Source organism: Protomyctophum bolini, assembly GCF_963924005.1.
Source record: "Protomyctophum bolini genome assembly, chromosome: 4".
In the NCBI taxonomy this organism is placed as follows: Eukaryota; Metazoa; Chordata; class Actinopteri; order Myctophiformes; family Myctophidae; genus Protomyctophum; species Protomyctophum bolini.
The window spans coordinates 42,998,455-43,013,801 of record NC_137865.1 but is presented as its reverse complement, the minus strand read 5'-3'; the positions used below and the strand labels follow the sequence as shown (position 1 = coordinate 43,013,801).

Genomic DNA, 15,347 nt, shown 5'->3' with positions numbered 1-15,347 from the left:
GGGCGGACACTGGGGAGGCACTGGGCGGACACTGGGGCGGCACTGGGCGGACACTGGGGAGGCACTGGGGAGACACTGGGGAGGCACTGGGCGGACACTGGGGAGACACTGGGGAGGCACTCAGAGGGACACTGGGGAGGCACTGGGCGGACACTGGGGAGGCACTGGGGAGACACTGGGGAGGCACTGGGCGGACACTGGGGAGGCACTGGGGAGACACTGGGGAGGCACTCAGAGGGACACTGGGGAGGCACTGGGCGGACACTGGGGAGACACTGGGGAGGCACTCAGAGGGACACTGGGGAGGCACTCAGAGGGACACTGGGGAGGCACTCAGAGGGACACTGGGGAGGCACTGGGCGGACACTGGGGAGACACTGGGGAGACACTGGGGAGACACTGGGCGGACACTGGGGAGGCACTGGGGGGACACTCAGGGGGACACTGGGGAGGCACTCAGGGGGACACTGGGGAGGCACTGGGCGGACACTGGGGAGGCACTGGGGAGGCACTAGGGAGACACTGGGGGACACTGGGGAGGCACTGGGGAGACACTGGGGAGGCACTCAGGGGGACACTGGGGAGGCATTGGGCGGACACTGGGGAGGCACTGGGGAGGCACTAGGGAGACACTGGGGGACACTGGGGAGGCACTGGGGAGGCACTAGGGAGACACTGGGGAGACACTCAGGGGGACACTGGGGAGGCATTGGGCGGACACTGGGGAGGCACTAGGGAGACACTGGGGGACACTGGGGAGGCACTAGGGAGACACTGGGGGACACTGGGGAGGCACTGGGGAGACACTGGGGAGACACTCAGGGGGACACTGGGGAGGCATTGGGCGGACACTGGGGAGGCACTGGGCGGACACTGGGGAGGCACTGGGGAGACACTGGGGGACACTTCAGATATTTTAGATTTTAGCTATGAGCCTGGTGTCTCTGATGTCATGGACACTGGGCTCACTTCCTTCCTAGACTACAATTCCCATAATGCTTTGGTGCACTGCTCCTCCTTGTGGATAGGGGGAGGGCTGTCTTACTGAGACAACATGTAGTCCAGGAAGGAAGTGAGCCCAGTGTCCATGACATCAGAGACACTGGGCTAAAATCTAAAACCACATATTACACGCATAAAGACCCCCAGGAAAGTGTTCTAAATCTTCTAAACGTTATTAACATATTTTTGCAAAAAGGGTGAAGTTTCCCTTTAATACAATGCATGACTTTGACACATAGTAAGCCTATTTTCGGTGAGTGAAATGCTTCCATAGAAGACATGCCGATTACGATGGAATCCAAATGATGAATTAATTAATCGTCGTGGCGACTTAGAACTTGTCTTTAATCCATATACTGTTGATTCTACAGTTCCACTATGTCTTGTTTGGCTGCAGGTATAGGTGTAGGAAGGTTCCAGAAGCTGCGTTCATTCATGTACGACTATAAATAATAACTGAAAAATAATCACGGAGCAGCCATACATCCGGCCAGCTGCCCTAATCAAGTTAGACACAGCGGACAGCTGGCTGCACTGATCCTGAGACCCAATACGTCACATTTAAATAAGTCATCTAGCTCAAGCAATTTATGGTTTCAAGAGAGTATTGAAGTCTGAAGCATAAAGTACAGTATCTTCTGCCTAAACAGGCTTTTTGTAATATAGTATAACTATAACTAGTAAACGTTGAACACAATGAACACCACAAATCGGCCCGTTCACGCTGCGGTTTGGAAGCCGTGCGGGGAGGGGGGCATTCTCTGACGCTGCACTAGCAACTCCAACTCCTACAGGTTGGTCAAGGCGTACTACAGTGGGGTTGTGGAACTGAGAAGAATAGCATGTACCTCTGCGTGTGTTACGTACGTATCCTCCTGGTGAAACCTCTCGCTGTCAGGTGAAAAGAAGCGGCCTTGACATCACGTGCATCGAAGGAGACACGTGGCTATCTCTTATGTGTGCTCTCTCTCTCTCTAGCACCAACTGTAGGAGTTAGCAGCGACTCCTACAGTCACTGAACGGAATAGAATACACACATGCAATCAGGAATTGGTGACGAAATTGGGAGAAAGGGGGGAAAGGAATAAAGAATTGAAGAAATGAATAAGTAATAGATTCCAAGATCACGACCATTACACAAATTACAACAGTATGTGTCAGAGGATCAGAGTCACACCAGATAATACTCCAATATGGCGGTTGAAAGATCACACAACAACTTCCTTTAAGTAGTCTTGTGGTGAAAGCTTCATCTCTGGAGCCACTCGCTGGCTGGCAGGGATTAAACTCATCGTCCTGTTTAAGTAACAGCAAATTCACGGTTTCTACCCCAACAGAGCCATTCGTCCTTGAGCTAGACAGCGAGCGCCAACCCACTCGGTCGACGCAGGTCTCCGCGCGGAAGTGTGTCAGATAAACGACTAAAATATCAAATGTGCCCTCCTCGTTGACTTGGACTCGACTCCGCTCCTGTGAGAGGAGGGAGATATAATTCTCTGCACTCTAGAGGGACAGTGCTCCCACTAGGCCCTAAAAATGACCGCTTGTAATTAATTTCTATTCCAATCCATTAACAGCGGCTATAATTAGAGTACTGGGGAAGAGATCACTGGGAGATTAACAACCTCCTCCTCAATTTCAAAATGCACTTGCATTCATATTGACATTTAAAAAAAAAACATCTGACACAGAGTGACACTGAGCACTTAGCAGTAGAATACCATTCATGTTGCCACCATATTAAAATCAAGTGATACAGTGAGATTACAGTCTAATGTTACATGATTATGATTGTCAGAAATGACAATTAGCCATGTATTGCGCTATGTTGACAGACAACCATTTGGGACAACTCTTATGGGGTTTTTTGTTTACTAGCTTGCAGACCTCCCAGGTGTCTTATTCCAATCAGTTATGTTACTCTCTTATTTCTTAAGTCTTAAATCCAAAAATATAGAGTAAGCTTCAGGAGTAGGTCTGGCTCAGACATATAGGCCACTTTTCCACCGGTTGGTTCCCAATGGGAAACGGTTCAGTTCTTTTTGGTTCTTAGTCCATGAGCCAGAGCTCCAAAATTGGTTAATTAGGAATTCAATTCAGTGGGCAAAACCATACCTATATTAGATTGTTATCACCATGAAACCTCCCCAATTGAGTACTTACACGAAGACAATGATTTATTGTATTACAAATTTTACATTTTTAAATATGCAAATTATGTAGGAAAATGTGCAAAATAATCGAAGATATGAAAAAGCTACTGTGGATGTATTAATTTACTTGTATAAACAATTTAATATAGGTCTAGTTTTTCCCACCGATTTTGGAGCTCTGGCTCATGGACTAAGAACCAAAAAGAACTGAACCGGGTTCCCATTGGGAACCAACTGGTGGAAAGAGGGTCACAGTGAACATGATTACTGTACGTCATATTAGAAAGATCACGTAACGCACTGGTTCTCAGCCTGGTGTCTGAGCGGACCCCCAGGGTTCCTGGTTCAACTTCTCAGCCTGGTGTCTGAGCGGACCCCCAGGGTTCCTGGGTGTCTGCAGCTAAATAGACTATGTGCATAACTATAGTTCCCTTTTCCAGAAGGGAGCATAAACGTTTGGCTCAGCAGCGGATTTGAACCTTCACATACATTTTCGGTTCAAATTTGCTGCTGAGCCAATGAAATTAAGCTGCAGTATGGTTGGGAAACATACCCGGTATAGAAAATGTTAATGCCACTTTCTAGAAAAGGGAACTACAGTTATGCACAGTTGCACACACAACAAGCCTATTATTAATTCTTACCAAATGGATGATTACAGGTCTGTATGTAACTCAGAAAGAAGAGAATCCCTGATGTACAGACAGGCAGAATAGAGACAAGAGTTGAGAAAAAAGAAAACTGTTGACTGTTGAAGACTGTAGTTTATCTGGTGGGGCTCCACTGACTTAGTACAGAAGTTCCTCCTATAGTGAGCTATAGTTTGATGCAAATGACTGTTTTGAACATTTTTATTGTACGCTCTAGTGTGCATACAAATACAGTATTTGCCTGTGTTGGCCCAGAGAAGACACAAATAAGGTGTTTTGCAATTAGGGCTTTACATACTGTATATACACAAGCTATGTGATGTGTGACCAGGTTGTCCGCTTTGAAAGCTTGTTGTTCATCAGTAACTATATTAGAACTGGGTATCTGTAAATATAAATATAAATATAAATGCAGTACAGTATAAATCACAAATCATTGTTTTGCGAGCATGTTCAGCACCGGGAGATGTCAGTCAGCTGTGATGTCAGTATTGTGACATCAGGCATGTCCATATTTAGACATAATCCAGGCACTTAGCAGTACCGTGATGTTCATTTGCGTTGACGTCCGACGTTGGGAAAAAGCACTGCACTCAGATAGATTGTATCCAGGGGTTTCACGAACTGTGACTGACCTCCAGGTCATGACAATCATCTGTGGGACCGTACCGTACAAACATCTTACTGTCAGCTCCTCCTTCCATGATCTTTCAGGATCACAAGAATGCCTGTGAACTATATGGCTCTGACACTTGAACTCTCCTGCTTCTACCTCCCCTTTTCCTCCTATTCTTAATTATAATAAATACTAATAGTACTAGTACTGATTATAAACAACATAATAATTTATAAAGCACTTATCGGGGCGTCCGCTGGCCCAGCGGTCCAGGCGCAAGCATGTCACACATTCGAATCCAGATCCCGATGACCTTTGCTGCATGTCAGTCACTCCCCATCTCTTTCTCCCCGTTTCCTGTCAATCTCCAACCGATACTATCAATAAAGTTACAAAGTGCTTTACATAAAGACAAAAATAAAAAAATGATCAACAGAATACAAATATGCTAATAATGCATATAAAGTACTCACTAAGTACAGTGAGAAATAAAAACAGCTCTGTCGGCCCCCTCATCGCCTCCCTCTAGTCTCTCTTCTCGTCTCTGGTCTCCCTCTTGGTTCTTTACTCTCTTTACCTTACTATTGGTTTAGCGCAACGTTGCTGATCTGGGATCTGAACATCATCGTCTACTGCTATAGATGTGGAACATGTGATTTGGGCTCACCTCCTGCAGAACATCTTGAGCCCGCCGAACGTCCGGCCGGTGTGCCCGACGGGGCAGCTGGGGGAAGGCGGTGTGGCCGGCGAGGGCAGCACGGTGGCATCGGAGGACGACAAGGAGGACGACGATGAGGAGGAGCAGACAGCAGAAGCGTCAGTGAGAGGTTCCTCTTCTCCGTCGTGTGAAGAGGAGAGAGGTTCATCTTCTCCGTTGTCGTGTGAGGAGGAGGTGTTGTTGTTGGGTTGGGGAGGAGCAGGAGCAGGAGGTGGTGTTCCTGCTCTCTGGTCCTCTTCAGCCTGCTGGTCCTCCATGACGGTCCGACGGTCCTTCTGCTCTGCACGCCCTTATACCCAAACTGCTGACCTCTGACCCTAACCCTGCTCGGTGGTCAACAGCTGTAGGACATGCTATCAACTACAACCACTGATACTTAAACCAACATCACACAAACCATAACCTCGTGAATGGTGATAATATAACAACAAGTGTAGTTAATAACAACAACACAAATAATAATAATAATGATGCTACCAACCTAGTGACCTGAATCTAGTATTATTAATAACTTAACCCCAACTAGTTTACCCTGCCGGTCAGACTGAATAGGAGGAGGCTGATGAGGTTGAGGACAAATAAGTAAAACTACTTTTAGGCTTCAATCTTTCTCCTCCTCTTTAACGGATCGTGTTTTCTGTACCGATGTTTCGGGGTTGCTACAGTCAGAACCGCAGCCGCAGAGACTTCAAAACAGAACCAACCATTCTCCTCCTGGACTCTTTGAGTTTGTGAGCTTCTCCTAACTTGTCCTTCCTTCCTTCCTTTCCTTTAAAACCCAACCTCTTTCCATTAAGATTTTTGTCATGCCCTCCTTTCCCCATCAGCCTGCTCCCTCCCCTAACTTGTCTATCTTTGTCTCTATCCCTGGCTCTCTTTCTTCTACCCCCCCCTCTTTCCATCTATCTCTCCACGGCATGACATTCTCATTCTGTCTCTCTAGCACCACTAGGCACGCTGCTCTCAACCAGCAATCCAGGAAGTGTCAAAACGGACACTTGATCAAAACAAAGCTTTGGGGAGAAGACGGACACGCACTCATCTCTCTCACTCTGTCCCTCTCTCTCACCGTCTCTCTCTCTACCTGTTGCTTCCCGTCTTCCTTTCCCTTCTCTCAGTCATCTCTGCCTTTCTCTCTCTCTCTCTCTCTCTCTCACACACACTCTCTCTCTCTCTCTCTCTCCCTCCTTCTCCACATACTTTTATCTCAGCCACTCTCCCCCTCTTTCCCTCTGGCCCTCCTACACTCTGCTCCTCTTCACCGATTGGTTGAGAAAGAGTGCTGCTGCTTGTGTGCACTCCCGCATCTCACCAGTCACCACCTACAGGCGACTCGGATGAATTGCAGGTGAGGAGTCCACTTGACTTCTATGGGTGTCCATTTAATATCATTTAAGTATTCCTCGAGAGATCACGATTTTGTAAACTGTGTTTTATAAAGGCCAATGCTCGACACAGTCAAATCTTCAGAGAGTTAATTTGATGCTCATGTGATGATATATTTCATGCCGCCCCAAACCCCAAAAGGGGGATTTCAAAATGTATCCATTTTGTAACTGTCAGAGTTAAATTAACACTGGGTATTTTGTATTTGTTTGTATTTTCAGACTCGGGTGGGATTAGATCGTAAAATCACCTGAGAAGGAGTGAAAGTGTGGACTGGAGGTCTTAACCTTGACTGACAACTTACGCGATGATGATGATAGCTGCTAGGAGAAGAGGTCAGGGCCTCCGTGTCCAATACAGCCGATGTAACCGAGTCTCCGAGAAGCGCATTAACATTTGGAGCTTCATTCTTATCCTGACCTGCCTTCGCTGTCGCTCAACCTCTCACATTTCTACTGCTGCACTCAGCAACGTGCCTCTCCCTCCCACATCACTCTTTATATAACCCATTCTAGACGGAAACCCCTTTTGGTGTTATGCATTATGATATGCTTTTATGCTATTGAAAAAATAGCAGATCTACAAGCTCTACGAACTTGTAGGTCTGCTATTTATTGAAAAATCGAACGAACGACTGACATAGAAACATTGCTTTTTCAGAAAACTGCATGGCAGGATAAGGATATAGAAGACATTTTTTAGAATCTGATCTCAGGTCAGAATGGTATAAACGTCCTGCCTACACCACCAGAGAAAAGCCAGAGAGGAGCAGCAGCATACTGCGGTAAAAGCAGAGGGCGTTTTTTTGCACGCCTGCACGGACGACGTGCCGGTGAGTGAGACCGGAAACAGCGGTGATCCATCTGTCCCCTGGGCTCCCCCCCCCCCTCCCCTCCCCTCCCCTCCCCTCTCCCCCCCTCCCCCCCCCCTCCCCCCGCCCGAGTTCAGCCTTGCTGTTATTTTAGACAGCCAATTAAAAAATTCACAATCACCACTGGGATCTCAAGTCTCTTTCACCTCGCAGTACTGACAGTCACCCCCTGGGGGCTCCCTTGTAGTGTCAGACCAGGTAACTTGCTACCTACAAAGAAAGGGTCAGACCAGACCATATTATAGACTGACTCCTGGGGCAGTGGTGGAAAAAAGTACTCAAATGTAAGTAAAAGTATCAATACTGCAATATAGAACCACTCCGTTACAAGTAAAAGTCTGGAATTCAAGATGTACTTGAAGTACAAAAGTATTCACATCAAAATGTACAAAAAGTAAAAGTACTCCTTATGCAGAATGTCCGATTTCAAGTGTTCAAATGTATAAACATATTTTGTAAATAGCTCACAATGCGACAGAAATCACCCTTTTGATAATGTAATGGTTAATATCTCCTCTCTTCCTCTGAGCTTTCACACACACACACACACACACAAAAAACTAACGAGTCACGACAGTAGTTTATTCGTGAGATCAAGACCTGCTGCTAGTGATGAAGAAGACACTGATGATTATGATTATGACGTGCCCTAGTTCCACTCTGTGTGCACAACAAGGATTACAGGTTGTCATGGTAACTAACCTGTCCCAGATTGACGGGGGTTACAGAGAAGAAATGACTTAATACCCATCATAACCAACACTGACCCAACGTTGATTAATTAAGTTGTTCAAACTATAAACAGCCATTTAGAGAAGAGAACGCTGCTGTCGGGCAGAAACCTTGTATCTCCATATTTCATTTATTTATCCCCCCCCCCCCCCCCCCCCCCATTGCCTATTTTATACTTCATATGATGACAGTGCCACACAAAAGTAACCAAAAATATCCTATCTAAGCTCACATTTGGGTCACAATGTGATGCACATAAAACACTACTCACTCATTCACTGTCAGTATGTTTAATGTGTTAAACATGGACAGTACTCCATCGCGTCATGTTGTTACTGCAGCTACAATGTTGACTTGAAATCCAATGATTTTACTCTATATTTGACAATACCCTCGTGTAAGGACAAATTGAAAATCTTTCATCTTTCATCTAGAATCTTGAAATGTATTAAATCACAGCTGTAGGATATATTTTTGGTGTTAATTAACCCAAAAATGTAAAGCTATATTCTAATAGTAATCATCACCATCTCTCTCCAGCTCTTTAGTAAATTTTAAATCACACCCGCTTTTTTCGAAAACTGGACTCACTAATTTTGAATTTTATTTGGAATGGAAAAACCCCAAGAATATGTAAACCGCCAAAAAGGGAGAGATCGAACGGTGGACTTGGTTTACCTAACTTTCAGTTTTACTATTGGGCAGCAAATATGTACAAGATTGCACTCTGGATTTCAGATACAGAGGACAGCTGGCTGCAGTCTTCCACTTAAACCTAGGCAGCACTCTTCTAATCCTTTTGTTATATCCACCTTCAACATTTGGCAATAAATTAGACAACATTTTGTTTGGAACTCTATGTCTTTAGCTACACCGGTATGTAACAACCCTAAATTTCAACCGGGCAAAACTGATAGAAGATAGATAGATTCTTTATTTCTGTGTCATGCACCCAAGGCGCCCAGCCCACATGGACTTATAGGACACACCATACAAATCATTGCTTCAATATTGCATTGTGTACAAGAAACAGTTTTTCTTTTTCTTTTTTTACACAAACAAAACCTTCTGCCTTTTTTCCCACGCTTTGCATAAAAATTCTGCTAAAGCAAAAATACCTTTCCTAAAACAAAATTCCAGTTTTTCGTATATTTTGTGTAACATAAGGTTCAGGGCCAGAAGAGTCTCCACCTGGTCTAGACAAGGGCTTTCTGGCCTAGGAGACTTCTATATAGTCTATATAAGTACAATTAACTCAACCTCTTCCTGTGCGAGACGTAGTCTCATCCATTTTAAAGTACTTCACAGGATACATTATAGCAAAGCCAGACTATCGAGAATATACCCAGATCTCCTGTGATAGATGCTCTCTCAGGCACCAGCAGATTTGACTCATATGTTTTGGTCATGCCCAAGCCTGGCGCCTGCTGACATTTCTTTAGTGTTCTCTCTGAAATTATAGGATTGAATGTGGATCCTTCACCTTGCATTGCTATTTTCGGTGTCCCTGAAGAGGGAACCCGACTGAACAAGACAAAAATATATAGTTTAATTGGCTTCTTTAATTTCTCACCGCCGTATTCTACTGCTATGGAAAAAAACATCTACCTCCCTCAAACACATCCTGCAGGTTACGGGACCTAATGTCATTTCTGAAACTAGAAAAGATTAAATGTGCTGTCCGCGGCTCTGTTGAAAACCTTTATAAACATTGGCAGCCTCTCATCTCTCACTTTGATTCACTTCAAGCTATCTCATTGGATTAGATAAGTGTATAGGTCACCCGAGGGTGCAGACTTTGTTACATCATTGTTACAATTCACAAGGAGCATATGCCATCCGAGGCCGATACGAGTCAACATGCTGTTTTCACCCTGTCTTCCCCTTGTCTCTCTCTTTCCCTCTTTTTTTTCTCCTTGCTTCTTTTTAATTCTTCTTCTCTTTTTCCCTTTATCGGTTACTCTTCTTTTTATGGGTGGGAGGGGGGGGGGGGTACTTGGGAGCAGGGAGAAAACTGGTGGGTTTTAAAAAATGAGAAGAAATCAACAAACAAGCACCTACTGGTAATTTATATGATATGTATGTACCATGTACCTATGTATAATGTATGTATGCAATGTGTCACTGCAAAGATGTGGAATAATTTTTTTTAAAGAAATCATCACACCAGTGTGAAGTGAGTGGCAATCTTATCATGGTACATCATCTCATGATTTCGGCCATTCAGAATTTGCGTTCTCACCTTCGTCTTCAATGTTTGTGTTACGCAATGTTTGTTTACGCAAACACTCAAAATTGTCCATTCATTGTCAATGAGATGTAATGTTTGTGCGCACACACAAAAAGCTGGACATGTGAATAAAAAAATAAATCATTCAATCAGGAGTGAGATACCATTTATCAGCCTCAATATTAGTGTCTGCTATTTTTCTGTGTTTGTTTGTTTTTGGGGGCTCTAGGGAAGTACGGGCACAGCCCCCCCCCCCCTCGGACAGGAGGGGGGAAATAATAATAATTTTAATCAAAACAGTTTTCTGTTACTAGGCCTAATACATGCTGTATCGGCACCTTAACCTGGTGAATTGCCTGTCAGTTTGCTCATGCGTGTGGAGAGGGAAAGTAAAATACACTGTTCTCCGTGAACGCACGTGTGTGTATGTGCGCGCGTGTGTGTGTGTGTGTGTGTGTGTGTGTGTGTGTGTGTGGGTGGTATAACGTATTGTGCGGGTATGTTGTGGGTTGTTGCGTGCCATCATGTTTTTAAAAGTAAGCTGAAGTAAACATGCTAATATAATTCATTACCGTCTCCGTCTCCGATATTATCCTTTGGCTCTGGGGAGAGCTTACCTCGTGATTTGCATACGAGTTGACAGTCTTATCCATCAGGAGCAAATCAGAACTTTCAGTGCCTACTACTAGATCAGCAACACTAAAGGCTCTACTAAAGCAAAAGGTAACCAGAGGCAGACACCACTGTGTTAAAGAGAGAAAACAATTATAAAGCACTCTCCTCTCATTGCTTTTGATGTGCCATCACTGCCATGCAGGATCAAACACTTTCAGTGCTTTTCAACTCGGCCACAGACACAAGACTCTGTCACACAAAGCCACAGCAAGATGAGCCTGGCGTATCATTTTCGTCATTTGAGCGGGTGTGGTATCCCAGAGCAGAGCTGCTGATCAGAGGAGAGCGCTCAGAGAGCAGACCCATCTGGAGGACTCCTGAAGAAAGTTACCCAGCCAGAACACACCTCTGTAATGACATTATGTGTAGTAATAATAATAATAATGAGGCCTGGGACAGACTCAGAGAGGATGTTATTAGGGGAGAGAGGAGATGATGATGCTGGACAGTGACCGAGCAGAGATTGAAAGACCACCAGAAGACCAGATGCTGTTAAATCAAGTTAAGGTCACAAGAGAAACGACACACCATTATGACGTACTGTAGCACCTGTCAGACCAACACTATAACCTGATTGGTCACACAAGCACCCCAACAACAGTCCCCTAAACTCGAGGAAGTTAGGGGTAACAACAACAACAACAACAACAAAAGTTGTGTTCTTCAGGCTTTCATGCCTCGTAGACGTAGTCCTATTTGTACTGACAAACACGTGATAAAAACGACCCACAGTAGCCTATAAATACCAACGTCTCAACTATCGGTTCTCGTGGGCAAGACAAGAGACACATTCGGGTGAGGCATATACTTTGGTCATTCGGTTGTATGCGTTCAACATTAACAAACCAGAACCTGTATCCTAAAAACGTGTTGTTGAACGTTTAACAAGAGTGAAATGACAGATTAATTTGAAACTCACATGTAGGGCTGCTGATTTATCGACATGTTGTCGGCTGTTTTCGTCTCTCGATAGCCTGCGGTAAAGTTCATGGTGAATCCCTTCTTCTTCCGGGCGTCAACACACCTTGCTTGTTTTTCGCCATTCATCACTCTTCACTTCCACTTCTCTACCTCTAGAGTGTTATACCGAAACTGGTGACCCACCGAAATATGACTCCTACTCGGTCTATGTGATGATGTGATCGCTTTTGCTGTATGTGAAATACCTGCGGCTGCGCAAATATCTTTCACCTTAGCTGAGTAGTCTCAGGTTATAAAAACGCTGCATGGTTGGTGTTTACATTGTAAATGGCCAGAATTCTATTTTCATCATGTAGTGACGAGAGTGAGAGTGATCTGACAAGAATAGAAAGTGATGATGATTGTCATAGACGCGAAGACTTGCAACGCACACTGGTCATGTCATGTCATGTCAGGTCAGGGACAGCGCACCCCCCGCACAGGTCCCATGTTAGACCCAGAAATGTTGGTTAGTATAAACTTTTATGCTTCAAATACATAGTCTTAGCAGATGAGATAAGCTTGGCTGCTAAAAGTTGCACGTTGAGCAATTTGAATAATTAGCATAATGTGACCATACCATTAACATCCTGTAGGCCTATAAGGCAAAAAAGAAAAATCTAAATTTCACCATTCTTTAACTAAGTATCATTGTGATGTGTCAAATAGGGGGTTTTAATGATTCTGAATCCATTCCAAGCATTAGTTTGGCACAAAAACACTCCTTGGGCTAAAAACAGCCATAGCCTTCATCACAAATGTGATGAGGTCAGCACAATTGGGCCTATGGCCGTTTGAGTCCTCAAGACCACTTTGTGCAAAACTAGTTTGACACGTCACATGATACTTAAAGAATGGTGAAATTGATATATTTTTTCCTTATACAGGATGTTAATGGTATGGTCACATATTATGCTAATTACTCAAATTGCGCAACGTTTTTTTAGCAACCAAGCTGAATTTCAGATTAGGCCTATAGATAACATTTCTAAAATAAAAGTTTATATTACCCACCATTTCTGGGTTCATGAAATTTCCAGTAGATTATCTGCGTGTGTATAGTGTCAACACATACAGAGATGACAGATTGCTTGTAGAAAGGGCGAAACCTTTTTACTAAGTCTAAAGGCATTTCTGCTTCATGGGACATTTTTGTATCGTGCATATTTAATGAGGCAATTTGTACATTTGAATAAACCAGCAGAAATAACAGCATAGTATGGCCTAGTATAGATTCATGTATAATTTGAATGTGAAATATTCATATGCAGATTGTGTGTATGCAAATTAGATGTTAAGAAATTAGACAGAATGTATGAACACTGAGTCAAACACAAAACGGATAGCACCAAGAAAAAGTCCTTGCTGTCTTTTTTCCATTTAGGCCCTATGCAATCAATTCATAGACATGACATAAACAATAACAACAAGATTCAATATCATCATAGTAAAAACAACAACAAATTCCATAACAACACAGTAAAAATAAACACAGTATCAATGGGGGGGTGGGGGGGGGGTGATCATTAATGCCACAGACGAAAAAGTCTAAGTCCACACTATTTATCCATAATGTATAAATGATAGATAAGGGGTCAGGACAACGAGGCCTTTTCGTGGAGGGGTCAGAATGAAATTTGCGTCTGTGGTACTCTCTCCCTTGGGCCTGCTGAAAGGTGGATTTTCAGGCCTGTTTTAGAAGATGCAAGTGATTTGCATTTTTTGACGGCGGGGGTCAGGGCATTCCATGCTTGGGTGGCAGTGCTGTAGGAGAATTTATGTATTTGTTTTGAAAATGGGTGGTACCAGATCATTGTTCTCACTCCCTCTAGCATTGTAGCTGTTTTTTTAGGTATAGTTAGTCAGGTATGCGGGTATTGAGAGCAAGGTTGCATTTACAATTAGACTTAAGTGACATTGTGATGCTGGAGAACGGGTCAACAGTCCTTCTATCATTTAGGAGTAAAGTCACTGTCAGACATGTCTGCACGAACAGGAACTTGTGTCCACATGAGTAGGCCTACAGGTGGAAATGCTTCGCAGAACAACGGACAGCTCTTGTCCGGCCATGCAGGAGTAGTTCCTCAACTTCCTCTTACTTTACTAACTTGGTACAGTTCAGGGAACAGCTGTAGTAGACTATGCAACCTCTCCTCCTTTCTGAGACAGCACTGTGCCCTGCAGGCCTCCATCACTGGCATCTGTTGCCATGATGAACAGCTTATTTGGTTCAGCTTTTCATATCCGATGAAAGGCAGCTATGGAAAATGCCTTGTCTAAAAAATAAAGAATGCCTGTCCTTATGTGTCAGTCCCTGACCCTATGTAACTCTATGGTCAGTCCGTGTGAGGGGGGGCTGGTGTTGTTCACTGCAAAGTCCTGTGATAATAAGATGGAGGCATCCCTCCCATCTCAGTTGTTGTGGCACAAAGAAGACTCTGCTTTGCTGGACACTGCCAGAGCAAAAGACCAGGTCATTTCAAGAGGAACAAGACCACTTACATTTCCAGATGTTATGAGTAGGTATAGTCTAGGGACACAGGACTGACTGAATGAATTTGGTGTGGCAATGAACAACAGAGACCAGTGGAAGCAGCTTGTGTCGCAGATCTCGAGGGCACTCGAATGATGATGATGAGGCTCCGGAAATTTTATTCTTTAATTACCCAGGGAAGTAGCTGAGCACAGGTGCTCATTTTCAGCAACGCCCTGCACATATACATACATACACACACACACACACACACACACACACACACACACACACACACACACACACACACACACACACACACACAAAAACCTGGGAGCTGACCAGTACAACCACAGTCTTATACTGTTGGCCACTAAGCAGCTCCAGGGGGAGCAGTTGGGGGTTCAGTGCCTTGCTCAAGGGCACTTCAGCGGTGTTGGGTGAGTGATGATGACCAATCACTTCCCGACCCAGATTTTTCCTGCCCGTCCGGGGAATCGAACTGGCAACCTTTCGGCAACAAGGGCACTCCTCTAACCCTTAGGCCACCGCTGCCCCAACAACTTGCAGTTGTTTTTACAGGAGTTTGACTTTGATTTCAGTTATACACTATGTCGGCCTTCCCAGTTCCCTCTGTCTTTCCAGTGTCTCTTGTGACCGGCGAGGAGAGACTGGAGACACCTCACTGTACTGGCTCCTCACTGTCCCCATCATCGTCACCCCTCTTGACTTGTTTGATGAAGGCAGGGTCAGTTGAAGCATGGTTGGTATGCTAACATGTACAAACAAACTCTGGAACACTAAATGTGGTGATTCACAGGAGGTGATTCTCAGGAGAGATACAAATACAAACTGAACTGAAAGGACAGGACAGAGAACTC

General features: G+C 44.5%; 1 protein-coding gene across 1 annotated transcript in view; it reads right to left on the bottom strand.

The window, feature by feature from the left end:
• The window catches only part of dgkzb (diacylglycerol kinase, zeta b), a 48,816-nt gene extending 36,656 nt beyond the window's left edge, over nt 1–12,160 (bottom strand). Inside the window, 1 exon segment of the mRNA XM_080760877.1 lies at nt 11,953–12,160. The gene's annotated coding sequence lies outside the window, so the exon portion shown is untranslated.
• Between the last annotated feature and the right edge of the window lie 3,187 nt (nt 12,161–15,347).